This window comes from Octopus bimaculoides, chromosome 15, assembly GCF_046866305.1.
Source record: "Octopus bimaculoides isolate indiv1 chromosome 15, ASM4686630v1, whole genome shotgun sequence".
Taxonomy (NCBI): Eukaryota; Metazoa; Mollusca; class Cephalopoda; order Octopoda; family Octopodidae; genus Octopus; species Octopus bimaculoides.
In genome coordinates, this window is record NC_142942.1 from 36,866,998 (window position 1) to 36,882,518 (window position 15,521).

General features: G+C 36.3%; 1 protein-coding gene across 4 annotated transcripts in view; it reads left to right on the plus strand.

Moving 5' to 3' along the window:
- LOC106879588 (uncharacterized) overlaps window positions 1–15,521 on the plus strand; it is a 90,169-nt gene that overhangs the window by 36,317 nt on the left and 38,331 nt on the right. Inside the window, exon 1 of one of the 4 annotated variants that reach the window (XM_052973267.2) lies at window positions 11,381–11,585. The exons of 1 other annotated variant lie outside the window; for it this stretch is intronic. The gene's annotated coding sequence lies outside the window, so the exon portion shown is untranslated. Of the gene's footprint in view, window positions 1–11,380; window positions 11,586–15,521 lie in introns of those variants that run through there. 2 more of the 4 variants (XM_089363711.1, XM_089363710.1) reach the window with 2 other exon arrangements.

Here is a 15,521-nt window from a genome sequence, read left to right on the forward strand (position 1 = left end):
CGGACTGCTTCATAGTGTGCAGACCATCTAGTTACACGTAAGCTCTTTAGAGAAAAGGTTAGATTTCCCTGTGTTCAAAATCCCCCATCTTCGAGGAAATTCAGAATAGAAAACATACAGCTGCTGCAAGATGCCAAAATAATCGACAACTTCAGGTACAGTTGACACTGCCTTTTATCAAACAAGGTTGAGTGAATGGCTTGCACATGGTACATAGTCTTTCTCCGAGCCCTTCATGTTGGAAGCATTATCGTACGACTGACCACGGATATTTTCAAGTAAAAGCTTATGCTCCCCCAGAAATTGTTATTTTGTTGAACAAGGTCGTGGATGACTATTTTTTTATTGGCAAAAATGCTAAAAAATCTCTCACAGTGTTTTCCATTATAACAGTATCGCACCACAATTACCAGCTGGTCAACATATATCATGTCAGGTGTAGAGTCAACAATAATTGAGCAGTATTTGATGTCTAGGTTGTTGATCTGATTCATCACTTCATCTTTCACATGTTTTCCTATGATTTCTACCAATTCTTCATACGCAGATTTGGATAGATAAGTAATATTTACTTTTTCATTTTTACATTTCTCTAAATGTTCATATAAAAATGGGTCAAACTCCGCAAGAAGCTCAATGCCCACCCCCCATGAAATTTCCATTGTTTGGGGAGCCCCACTTTTCCTCATGACCTCTAAATGCTAAACCTCTTTCACTTAAAAACTTTATAGCTGCTACAACTCTTTTTTAGTACTTCAAAATAGTACTGCATGCTTTTTCTCAGCTGCACCAAAAGTGTCAAGAGTAGGTTGATTATTGCTAAACAGAGCACTCATGGTTTGTGCACTATCACTGACCTCACTGGTGCTTGCATGGCTTGTTTCAGTTGCAGGTGATTAACTTTTACTTGACATTGTAAAATAGTTTGATAGTTTTTGACGTTTAGGAATTTCGTTAGATTGCTTTTCCGTGAGCTGCTCTTTATTTATTTATTTTCTTCATATATTTACTCATCTCTGTATATTTTCCTCCAGAATGGGAGCGAAAAAAGACACAGATACAGTGAAATACATAAACCCTTATACACGCACACAAAAGATACAGATACGTATATCGAAGACGAAATGTGGGGGGGGGGGGAATATAGTGGTAAATAAATAAATAAATGAAAAGAACTAAATAAAGGACGGGCGCTGATACAAACAGTATAGTAAGTAAACATACACACACACACACACACACACACACACACACACAAAACACACACACACACGCACAGACGCCCGCGCACATACACACGCAAATACATGTACAGATAAGGATATACACCATAGAAAGACAGAATAGACTGAACAGAACAGCAGGTGACACATGTGATGGAGAGTCGCTGAAAAGCTCACTGGATATGTGACGAAAGATTTCCAGACAAAGGACAATAAGAAATCTGAGGCGAAGAACAAATATATAGAGCATGTATTTATTCGGCAAAAAAGAATTACCAGCCTGCTTCCTAACCATATGGTTCCAGGTTTCAGTCTCATTACGTGGCACCTTGGACAAGCGTCTTCTATTATAGCTTCGAACCACCCAAAGCCTTGTGGGTGGATTTGGTTGACAGAAACTAAAAGAAGTCTGTCGTGTATATATATATATATATATATATATATATATATATATATATATATATATATATATATATATATATATATATATATATATATATATATACATCTAACCCTCCTCCTCTCTTCCTCTCACATCTACTTCCTCCTACCCACCTCGGATCCTTATGATTTGACGGGCAACACTTGTTTTCTTAACGAAACACTTTCAAACTTGGGACACTGGTAGAATGTGTCATATAAAACAACTTCTTCTCTTAACCTTCTTAACAAAAAATTGTACATCGCAAGTTATTTCATGTTAAAGTTGTCGTATTTCTGTAATTTCAACCAATCACTGACGTCAATTCAGCTGAATACAGTTAGTGCTGTTCGGTGTCAAGTGTGTTATTCCCTGTTTAATTATATCATTATTCTCTAGTAAGGGTTTAGGGTTTTAGGGTTAGGATTCGGGTTTTAGGGTTAGGGTTGGGGTTAGGGTTAGGGTTAGGGTTATGGTTATGAGTTATAGGGTTAGAGTTAAGGTTATGGCAAAAATAATCATAACCCTAACCGTAATCCTAAAACTAACCCTAACTCTAAAACCCGAACTCTAACCCTAAAACCCTAAAGCTAAAACCAGTACAAACGCACGAACGATGTCATAAATAACAGTGACAAACGAAATATATACCGCTGATAGTTGTTGTTGACAACGGATAGTTTTTGTTGACAAACAACGGCACTAATTTTATTCAAGGGAAAAAATCCCGTAACACCGTTGTTTACATTCTACGGTGTAATTGTTTTCACCTCAATAGAAGTCAGTGATTGGTTGAAATTACCGAAATACGACAATTTTTTACATGAAATAACTTCGAATACAAATTTTTTTTATCTGTTCTATAACACAAAATATACAAGTATTCGAAGTTTGAAAGTGTTTCGGTACCAAAAACACTACATAAAAAAATGTTGCCCGTCAAATCATAAAGATCCCTCGCCTCTCTTGCTCTGACACTTACTTTCTCTCTTCACTCCTACCCACCATCTCCCTTCCACCCTCTCCCTTCATCGTCACCCCTCCCTTCTTACCCACCCCTACACATTCCAACCCCACCGTCCCGGAAAAGAATTTCTCACTTCCCGAGCGTTAAACTAATACATCTGTTTGTTGTTTACACACCCGTCTTTGATTTTTGTTTTTGTATTTAATAACAGAGAGAGAGAGGGTGGGGACTAGCAAGTAACCTAATTTCAATGAGGCTATATTGGCTCACGACCTTAAAAATTATCCTTATAAAAGGGTTAAGGTTAGGGCTAGAGTATTTTTGCCAAATTTGGTGAAAAATCTGTGGCGGTGTATTGAACAGATTTTCACCAAATTTGGCAAAAGTACTCATAACCCTAACCCTAACCCTAACCCTAAAACCCTAAAGCGAAAACCAGTACAAATGCACGAACGATGTCATAAATAACAGTACCGCCGATAGTTGTTGTTGACAAACAACGGCAGTAATTTTATTCAAGGGAAAAGATCCCATTACACCGCCACAACGTATTGTTGACAAACCACAGCAGTAATTGTTTTCAGCTCAATAGACGTCAGTGATTGGTTGAAATTACCGAAATACGACAACTTTTAACATGAAATAACTTCGAATATAAATTTTTTTTTCTGTTCTATAAGACAAAATATACAAGTATACGAAGTTTTAAAGTGTTTCGGTAGAAAACACACTAAATAAAAAAAGGTGTCCGCCAAATCAGAAAGATCCTCTATCCACACACAAAACTCATTCTGCCACTTAACATGAGGTACCTTCACAGCTAACAACCTAGACTTTAGCTACTAGACTACATACAAACGACTCATGTCCACTCTGCCATCTGGCAGATTAAATTTGGAGTGCCTTGACTGTAACAAGATATGTTTACTCGACCATGTCGACTTTAATTTTCGGCGCAAAATATACTGTCACGTGACACTAACGTATGGACATCGCGGGAAACGTTCAAAAGGTTCTAAACTTAATCACGTGATCATCCTCCACAACACTTGACAAAATACATTCAGAGCATTGATTGTTTGTGTTCATTCAACTGTGTCAGCCTCAAATTACGACGCCAAACATTGTCACTTGACATTAACACACGGACGTGGCGGGGAACCTACAAAAATTCTAAGCCACTCATGTAACAATCCTCTACCAATCAAGTCTTTCCAAAACATACGAATTTCTTTCAAGTTCTCCCTATAAAAACAGGACAAGCTTCAAACACAAGTCAGAATCAAGACAGTTGCAGCACAACCCGAAATGAGGAGAAGATAGACAGCCGACAACTGATAAAGGATCCTTTCTCTGTGTTTACCTGTCCTGTTTTCCATTTTTTTCTCGATGTTTACGTATCGTATTTCATGTTATTTGCACCGTTGGTGACATCCTGTACCTATATATGCATGTATGTATATACATATATATATAAATATATATATGTGTGTGTGTGTGTGTGTGTGTGTGTGTGTGTGTGTGTGTATGTATGTATGCATACATATATATATATATATATATATATATATATATATTAGCAAATGCACCCGTCCTTTGGACGGTATAATTTATTGTAATGTTGCACTCCTGTGGACGGTTTAAGTCGAATTAATCTGCAGTTAAAAGTCGTTTCAATGGATAAAGGGTCCTTTCTCTGTGTTTACTTGTCCCGTTTTCCATTTTTTCTCGTTGTTTATGTATTTAACTCGTTTGTTTAAGCATTTCATGTTATTTGCACCGTTGGTGACGTCCTGTACCTATATATACATACATATATATATATATATATATATATATATATATATATATATATATATATATATAGTTCAAAAACACAATAACAAAAGAACAAAAAAACAACAAAGTGAGGACGTGATATGGATAGTATTATTGGACGCTCAGGAAAGGAAAGAGAGAGTGTATGACGTTTCGGGCGTAGCCCTTCGTCGGAAAGATGGAAAGTTCGGAGAATGGAAGAACGGAGAAAGAGGAAAATGGTACCGATGCCCACGAGGTTACATGATGTTATATATATATATATATATATATATATATATATATATATATATATATATATATATATAAAACAAATAATAAATGAGTATATGCATACATACGTACAGGTGTGTGCATACATACGTCTACCTGTATATATAGGTGCATATCTGGGTACAGGACATTACAAACAAAACGTAGACAAAAAAATAATAATAACCAGAGTGCAGAACACACACAGGCCACATAGAGAACATTTTCCTTCATCAGCTATCCCCATTATAACACAGGCGTTTTGAAGAGTAGGGCAGGACGCATCGTTATATATATATATATATATATATATATATATATATATATATATATATATATACCGGAGTAAGCACATGAAATGTGCTTACTCCGGTAGCTGCTCTTAAATAAAGTATATATATATATATATATATATATATATATATATAAGTCAGTAAATAGTGGGGTTGTGTTAACCGCACGTGGAGAAATAATAGGAAAATGAAAAAAAGCCAGAATGCTGAACTGGAAGCATATTTTAATAAAGATTTTATCAGCATGTTCCAGAAAAGGAGTTTTCTGTTGTGCAGTTTCTTGGTCCAGGTAGATTTGATCTGGTTTTTGATGTGTAGTGCTGGAGTTAAAGTGTGTTCATTCTGTGAGTTGGATGATGTATGTGGTTCCTTCCATGATGAGTTGGTAATTAAAGTTTTTAGTGTAGTGCTAATTTCATTTAGGTTATCATTAATCTTATCCGAAAGATGTTGATGTGGGTTGTTTACTTGGATATCTTGGGTTTGAAGGAGAAGTTCATCAATTTTGCTGGAAAGTGTGAGTAGGTGTGTGTTAAGTGTTTTGAGTTCTTTTAGGATGGTCTCATTGGTGACTTTCTCTGGAAGATTGGGGTTATTTTTAGGTGGCATTCTGTATCACACGTGTGGTAGAAGGTACAAGTCAGTAAATAGTGGGGTTGTGTTAACCGCACGTGGAGAAATAATAGGAAAATGAAGAAAAGCCAGAATGCTGAACTGGAAGCATGACAGGGCAACCGACTTTTAAGTGAAGTTCATGGGGTGGGAGTCCTGGAGGATCTTGGGAGTTGAGAAATTCAATTGGAAAGTATGTAACCTGATCGAGGTCGGTAACGGTGTCATCTGATCTGTTACAACGTTCTGGAGAAGGTAGCTGACTGAGCAAATCGTAGTTAAGAGTGTTGACAGCTGTATTTGTAGGCGTAAGAACAGCCTACGCACACACACACACACACACATCTTCCGTATTATATATATTAGATATATATACTTATAGCGAGTTAAGTTTATGTTCAGTCATACACATGCGCGCGCACACATACACACACACATATGTGTTTGTGTACATATATATGTGTGTGTGTATATATATATACATATATATATATATATATATATATATATATATATATATATATATATATATATATATATATGCACATATATCTAGTATATATAAATATGTGCATAATGACTAACGCATACATTTCCACAATTTTCAACCGATTTTCTCCTAACTTTGCACACATATTAGTTATGTCCCAAAGGTGGTCATGCACTATAACATTTGGCCCAGAGTCCCGCGTAAATGGACGTAAATAGACATAGGTTTTTGAATGTAGGGTCTTCCATACTTTTTTAATCTTTTTATAAATATGAAAGGATTTTGTCTATTTATTTACTTTGACGGTCCATCTGCGCGGTAACCCAGTCAGGAAACAAGATTTGAAAGCTGTCATTTTGTTTTCATGTAAATAAATGTTTATATTAATTTAAAAGATTTATCCAAAAAACCTTATTTAGCTGTTATTTTTAGCATAACACGTATTATGTCTCTGGTAATTTTCTTTCATGTAAAATTTACATTTACATTGTAAATGGATGTCTATGTTAATTTAGATTTTCCAAATTCGTTGTATATACATAGTTTTTTGTATATAGGGTCTCCCACACTTTTTAAAATCTATATCGTCGTATATTGGCTTTAGAGAATATTTTTGACTGTGATTAAATTGACTAGGGACACTGTACGCGATGAATATCCAATATCAAACTATCTTAATCTTTATATTTAAGCTGCGTTAAACTTTCGCAAGCTTACCTTTACCTATTCGGGGTTACTTGAAAGGCGATGCTCCATTTCCTCTCTTCTATTTGTTAATACCTTTGTTTACCTACCAACGCATTGTTTCACTTTAAGGAGGCTTATTTACCCATCCTATAAGGATATTTCAGCTGTGGTCCATTGTTTTAAATACGTTTTAGCATTGAGGTTCTAGCCTTTTTTTAAACAATTACATATGATTCGTCCCAAAGAATCAGCCTTTAAATAAGAGTTTTGCTACCACTAGCGAAAGCTATACGTATCTTTAAGAAAACTCCATATCAATTTCACTTTATGCGGCATTCGCTGTTACTTTATGCGCAGGCTATGTGGGAAGACAGAATAGCGGGGGTTTTGTTAACTTATAATAGAATCGATAATCACTTGGTACACTAAAATCCATTTTCCTTTCCCAGATAATACAAGCATGCTACCGAAAAAGAGAGCACGCATTGGCAGAAAGTCTTCTACAGCAGCAAGGCAGCAGCGCCGACAGGCTAAGGAAACTGAAGACCAGAGGCTCTGTAGACTGTTGAAAACAGCTGCCGCTGCTAGAGCTGCAATTACTCCAGAGCAGCGTAAAACCTACCGGGTGCTTGATGCTGACGCAAGGGCCGCAGAAAGCCCACAAAACAGTGCTATCTGTCGGACACGCACCGCTGCATCCACTTCTGCCACGAAGTGCCGAAGAAGCCCCAGAAGTGAGTGTTATCCATCGGGCACGCAACGCTGCATCCACTTCTGCCACGAGGCTGGCAGATTACGATAACCATCGGATGATGAGACTTCGATCTAATGCTCACCGGAAGGCTCTTGCCCATGGCTATTGGAAGCCATTCAGTAGTTGAAGGCGCTCAACTATGATCCTGCCGAGGATTACGCCACTCATCGAAGACTATTACAGAGGATATGTCTGTAATATGTCCATTTTACAAGATCTTCAAGTTGATTGGAGAATCCAATGGCCTATGCTGCTCAAACGGAAAGGTTCGCTTACCTGACTTGCAAAACACTCCTCAGCCCTTCCTTTCTTTACTCCTTGGCCAACACCCTTATTCGCAGCAATTTATACAGAAAATTCGCATTTATAACTCTAACTTCCAGATGACAAGTTTTGGTCACAAACCCATTCATGAAGACTCCTATATGCCAAAGTTCAAAATTCAGGGCCAAACCTATCATCGGATAGGTTCTATTCTTCCTGTCAACAACACTGAACACCGATTCCTTCAAATTTACTTCATGGGAGATACCACAGAGCAAACGGCTCGCTGAGCTCAGGTGGCACCTGGAACAAAGTGAAAAAAATACCACCAAAGCAACTTAAATCGTCCAAAAGACGAGTGCGTTTGCTAGTATATATATATGTACACACACACATATATATACATTTATATGTGTGTGTATGTGTATATATCACACACATTATATAGGTAGGATAAATCCCAGTTGTTGCGTCTTGACACACTTCTGCTTTTCCACTATTGCAATCGAATATGAAATCTCAGTATGTTGCTGGGTGTTAGTCAAAATACATATTAAAAGTTGAGAATCATGGAAATATTTTTGCGGAGTTATTTATTATATAACAAACCAGGAAACTGAAATTTTTTTGATATCATTTATTCACCATTACACGTGTTTCAGCTGCTGATAGGAATTACAAAGTTTTACATGTTATTTAGACATGTCAGGAATTTCATATTGGAAAGTCTACAGACAGAGAAATTAAATAATATATTATGACTTTGCATACCCCAAAATTTTAAGAGTTGCCAGTGTACCCCGTGCACCCCGTTTTCCTGGGCCCTTGGCAATGCTTCAGACATACGACCATGTTTAGAAAAAATATAAAACACTACATCACACACTGTATTACTATATATGACATCAAAAAAATTGCATTACTATACACTACATTACTATACAACGCTACATCACGACCTGCATCACTATCAAACACTGCATTATTATGCAACACCGTAACACACACTACATTGCTATACAACATTACATCATACACACTGCATTACTGTACAACACTATCTTACTATGCAGCACTATAACTATACTGCATTGCTATATAGCACTACATCACAAACTACATTACTATGCAGTACTACATCACAAACTACATTACTATGCAGTACTACATCACAAACTACATTACTATGCAGTACTACATCACAAACTACGTTACTATGCAGCACTACATCACAAACTACGTTACTATGCAGCACTACATCACACACTGCATTATTATGCAGCACTACATCACAAACTACATTACTATGCAGCACTACATCACAAACTACATTACTATGCAGCACTACATCACAAACTACATTACTATGCAGTACTACATCACAAACTACGTTACTATGCAGCACTACATCACAAACTACGTTACTATGCAGCACTACATCACACACTGCATTATTATGCAGCACTACATCACAAACTACATTACTATGCAGCACTACATCACAAACTACATTACTATGCAGCACTACATCACAAACTACATTACTATGCAGTACTACATCACAAACTACATTACTATGCAGTACTACATCACAAACTACATTACTATGCAGTACTACATCACAAACTACGTTACTATGCAGCACTACATCACAAACTACGTTACTATGCAGCACTACATCACACACTGCATTATTATGCAGCACTACATCACAAACTACATTACTATGCAGCACTACATCACAAACTACATTACTATGCAGCACTACATCACAAACTACATTACTATGCAGCACTACATCACAAACTATATTTCTATGCAGCACTACATCACAAACTACGTTACTATGCAGCACTACATCACAAACTACATTACTATGCAGCACTACATCACAAACTACATTACTATGCAGCACTACATCACAAACTACATTACTATGCAGCACTACATCACACACTACATTACTATGCAGCACTACATCACACACTACATTACTATGCAGCACTACATCACACACTACATTACTATGCAGCACTACATCACAAACTACATTACTATGCAGCACTACATCACAAACTACATTACTATGCAGTACTACATCACAAACTACATTATAATGCAGTACTACATTACTATGATAATACTGCATTACTGTGTAGCACTACGTCACAAACTGCATTACTATGCAGAACTACATCGCAAACTGGATTACTATGCAACACTATAACAATACTGCATTACTATATAGCACTACATCACAAACTACATCACAATACAATATTACATCACATACTGCATTACTATACAGCGCTGAATCACATACTGCCTTACTATATGCAGCACTATATCAATACTGCATAACACTACTACATAGTTCATTTTATTTCAGGTTCTTAAAATTTTTCTTTAACTAGAACAGATGGGGTACTAAAGCGAAATGAATAAAGGGGAGAGGAGAGCGGTAACAGGACAGGTAGGCTAGCTGTCACATAGTTGATGCCATCAGCAGGATTACTGCTACATAGTATGTTGGTAGGACCACTGCAAATTGGTGATTTGATCGAGTTTCGATTAAAATTTGGAACGGAAATCAAAAATCTCTGCACTTGGTTCTTTTCGATAATTTTTTTTCTCGTCTCTTCAATCTTGTTGTTGTACTACTTTCCCAGCGTAAAATATTTTTATACACATACAGCTGACCCATTCCGTGGTGCTTTTGTTGAATGAGACAATACCGGCTTCGTGTTATTTATTTTATTTATTTATTTATATTCGGAAAACACGAGGTGAAACAATATTCTTTTCTAGGCACAAGGCCCGAAATTTTGGGGGAGGGGGAAAGTCAATTAGACTCCCCCAGTACGCACCTGGTGCTTAATTTATCGACCCCGAAAGGTAAAGTCTACCTCGGCGGAGTTTGAACACACAACGTAAAGATAGACGAAATACCGCGAAGCATTTTGGCCTGCGTGATAACTTTTTCTGCCAGCTCAGCGCCTTACGAGCTAAAACAAAATTATCATCATAAATCTTTGTTTAACGAAGGAATCACATTTTACTAAACCGTAGCTTGTTAGGTGACCGTGGAAGAATTTTTTTTTTAATGATTAAAAGAAATCATTATCAATAAATTGCCTCATCAATATTCATATTAGATATAACAAATTAATATTATATATTATAATACAAAATAACATTATTATCAGTAACATCTATTTTTATAAATAATAGCATATTGTTATAATAATCACAATATGTGATGTTTTGGTTTTTGTTTTGTCACAAACAAAGAATGATAACCATTTTCTAGCAATTAATTCTTTTATTGGCCACAAAGGCTAACAGCTAATACATATCCATTTCTAACAATGAAAACAATATTAACCTGACCAACAATAACGATTCTACAATTTTGATTTGTTGCAAAAAAAAAACTACCACAATGCCAACGAACAAAACAAGACTGAGAAAGCAAACAAAACAAGGTGGTGTTTTTGAAATTTAAAAAAAAAAAGGATAGAATTGTTGCGATGAAAAAAAAATCACATCGTTCTCAAGAATCAGCTGCTGTATGTAGTCTGTTATTTCCATTCCAACTTTTAAGTAAAACTCGATTATCGCACAGCAGGTTTGTCATTTCACGTTACGTGGAGTAATATTCTTACACTGCTACAAATATCATGTTCAACGTCGCATTGTCAACCATACTATCGTGCGGAACTAATCAGATATACAAGGATGCTTTACTATATTAGATCAAAAGATTTGTTAAGATAATCCTTGACGTGAAGCTACTTTTAGCAGGTATCTATAAATATATGAGTGATTTCTTTCTTTCCTTTTCCTTTTCTTTTCTTTCTTTTTTTGTTGTTGTTGTTATATCTCGGGTGGATCATTATGCCAATAATATACACCACACAAGTTCTATTTCATGCCTGTTGTTAACTATTAGTCAACTTGTTAACCAATTAGCTAATTGGTAATCTGATCAATCGTTTGTTCATTAAATCAATCTGCTGGTTTTTAATAATCTTTTCCTCGCTATTCCCAACCTCATCAACAGTAATGATCTCTACCCCAAACGTGTTTGTTTCCTAGTTTACAGATTCTGTATCATTTACCAGGATTTTAGTGATAACGTGTGTGTGTGTGTGTGTGTGTGTGTGTGTGTGTGTGTGTGTGTCTTCTGTGGAAGCTGAGTGGTTAAACGTAGACTCATCCAAAGGTCAAAGAATAACACACAAGAAAAACGATTACACATATCATTGTGCCAGCATAAAAAGGTAATTGAAGGGACGTGTGCTCAAATTTAATAAGCTGTACATACAAGAAAAAAGGGGCAGCCATTGGTGCCAGTACTGCTGGAGACATGGCTAGTTTCTTTGTGTCCTGGTAGGGCAGAAAACTTAGACAATCTTTTGAAGTAAAATCTTGCCAACTTCACAAAGTTATATATGGAAAACATTCATTGTATAGCTAACTCTATGCACCAGAGCATCAAGGTGACAATGCACTATCCCTCATTGGTGGCTTAGTTTACCATGATGTCAGGTGATGTCCACACTGTTCCAATGTCTTAGCCTCACCCATGCTAATGCTACCAGCATGTTGGCATGCTTCAGTAGGTTCTGTTGAACCTTGTGGTGTGCAACCAGTTGAGACCCTTGATGTTGAACTGATGATTTTTTTCTTTCTTTTTTTCCTCGTGTTTGTGTTTTCTTTGGTTTGGGATTTGGATTTTAACGTGATTTTGCATTATATATGTATCATATACATATGTATTATGTATGTAATTATTTTATCTCAATTTAATTTTTTTAAAATAGAAATGACTTACTGTTCTGATTATCCAACTATGCACCCAAATTCCAGATTCCCTGTCCTTGCTACTTAACTCTGGCTTGAGACAATAGTTAACAAAGTACATTCTTTCCTCCATTCTTTCATGTGATAATTCATGGTCTCTAAGTACTTCTTCCATAAGAAATTCATTATATTGCAACGTTACAATAAATATAAATTATAGCAGACTTAGAGTAATGAATAATAAATCTGTCTCATGCAAACCCTGCAAAATAAGGATATAATGCAATAACGCAGAGAACTTCCTGCACCACAAACAGTTCTCCAGTTACACTCAAAGAAGATAGAATCAGGGTATACAAGGGGGTGCAGAGAAAAAGAAGATTTAATAAGAAATGGTACATATGGAATTTGCCCACGATATAAAAAAAAATATGGAACAGGCTGGAAAGGATTAGTAAGGTAGAGTAGGCAAACACATGATAAAAGAGAATTAGCCCAAAAGTTTAGGAAAGGTTTGAGTAATGCTAAACTTAAAATTACGATAGTAGAGAAACCAGGGATATCTAGTGGATAACAAATAACTAGATTATATCACTTTGATAAGACAACATGCACAAATAGGAATTATATTATGTGTAATATAAACCTTAGGATCAGCTGTAAAATAGGGAATATAGTTTATTGGTTAAAATGTATGGAGGCAATTGTAAAAACTTAGACCAGAGCATATATAGGGGGAAATGCCAGGAGCCTGGTTGAAAGGTTGGCAGAGTACTGGACAGAATATAACCTACATTGGTACTCTAGCAGTAAGCTAAAGATAAACATGATGGCATGTGGATTACCAATGACATAAAAACCATATCGATTCCCCTGTACAATACATCTTTAAGTGAATGGAACCTATCACTGAATAGAAAATACAGATAAAATGCAACAACCACATTATCATTACCTTTCATCCTTTCAGGATCAATAAATTAAGTACCAGTTGCATACTGGGGTTGATCTAATCAACTGGCGCCCTCTCCAAAAATGTTGGGCCTTGTGCCTAGAGTAGAAAAGATTATTATTAAGGTGGCATGCTGGCAGAATTGTTGGCACACCAGGCAAAATGCTTAGCAGCATTTCATCCATCTTGTGTCCTGTGTTCAAATTCTGCTGAGATTGGCTTTGCCTTTCTTCTTTTTGGGAAGGATAAATGAAGTACCAGTGAAACACTGGGGTCAATGTAATCAATTAGTTCCCTCCCCCCCAAAATAGTAGAAAGGATTATTATTATTATTATTATTATTATTATCATCATCATTATTATTACTATTGAGTGAGAGAGCAGTGCATGCCATCAGAGTGATACTGGGGTAAAATATATGAAGCCCGGTATACCCATCATGACTACTCGTCTGATAAGGGTACATCAGGCATATGCATTACAACTATATGTGCATGACATGGTGATCTCATATCAAGATTAACAGCATATGACCTTGCAGGTGGGGCCCAGTTAGAATTTTCTTCAGGTCGAGTAGCCTATCCTGCTCAAAAGGTCCCCGAATAACGGTTGTTAAAGGATGTTGAATGAAACAACCATGTTTCCAAAAGTGAATTATCCAAACCCCAAAGAATTTCTCTCAACACATGACCATGATACTCCCCTACTGCTTCTGCTCATGATCAGAGATGCACATGTTGTCAGCCACTAAGGGACATGTTCAACTGGTTACGATCAAACAACTGACAAGCAAATCTGTGGTACTGAGCAGAATATTTGCTGTAGCCCATCTTTTATACCAAGACAAAACAATGTACATGATAACTCTTCCAATCAGTTAAGATGAGAAGCCATGAGAGCCACTGTCTGGTACTGCATCAAGGCATTTATTATTATTATTATTATTATTATTATTATTATTATTATTATTATTAGAGGACTGGAGCTTCATTTATTATTGAAACCTGAACAAATTCCATTTTGGGTGCTGCCAAGCCACCAGCCCTGCATCCAGACAGTCTTTTCCCCAAGTGGCATTAATATGCACCAGAATTTAAGCTTTCTGGACAAGAGAGTGTGACAAGTGACACAAGTCCATACCATGTTAAACAAATTCATTGTGGAGGTAGTTTGAAGGTGAGTTGATTATCCTATGGTGACAAGAACAGGCAAAGGGTGTTGCTGGAAATTTCTAGCACAAAGGGTGATGGCCGTCTCTTTGTAGAATGTAATAGCACCTGTAAGACTCATTCTATCTAGGTATAACACTGCTTTTCCAATATCAAAGGCAAGCATCAAAATTGGTTCAATGTGAATAATTCTCAAATCACACTTTTCCTAAAAACTATGCACAAAAGACACAAGGCATGGATCTGAAACAAAAACTTACCATCACTCAGATCCTTATACATCTCTAAGAAAATTGCTTGGAAAAAAATTGCATGAGATGAAAAATTCTTGGTGGGCAAAAAAAATCCAAGAACTGGAACGGGCTGCTAACTCCCATTACTTGAAAGCATTGTATGATAAACTGAAAGGTGTATTTGTTCCAAAACAAGGCACAACCTATTCTTTCTAATGACAGGTCAAAAATCTTAAGTAGCAAAGATGAAATTCTGAAAAGATGGGCTGACATTTTAAATCCATATTAAATCAAGAATCCATTACTGATCCTGATGTATTCAATGAAATCCATCAGAAGCCTATAATTGAGGAACTTGCAGAAGATTCTTCCTTAGAAGAGATAAGTACAGCTATTAAAAAACTTCTCAGTGGTAAAGCTCCTGGACAAGACAGTATTCCCATAGAAGTGTACAAGTATGGTCGTAGACAGCTTGTAAGAAAGCTGCATGAACTGGTCTGTTTGATCTGAGAAATTGGATAAGTTCAAAGATGCAATTATAATGCACTTGTACAAAAAACCAAAGGGAAGAACAGTGTAT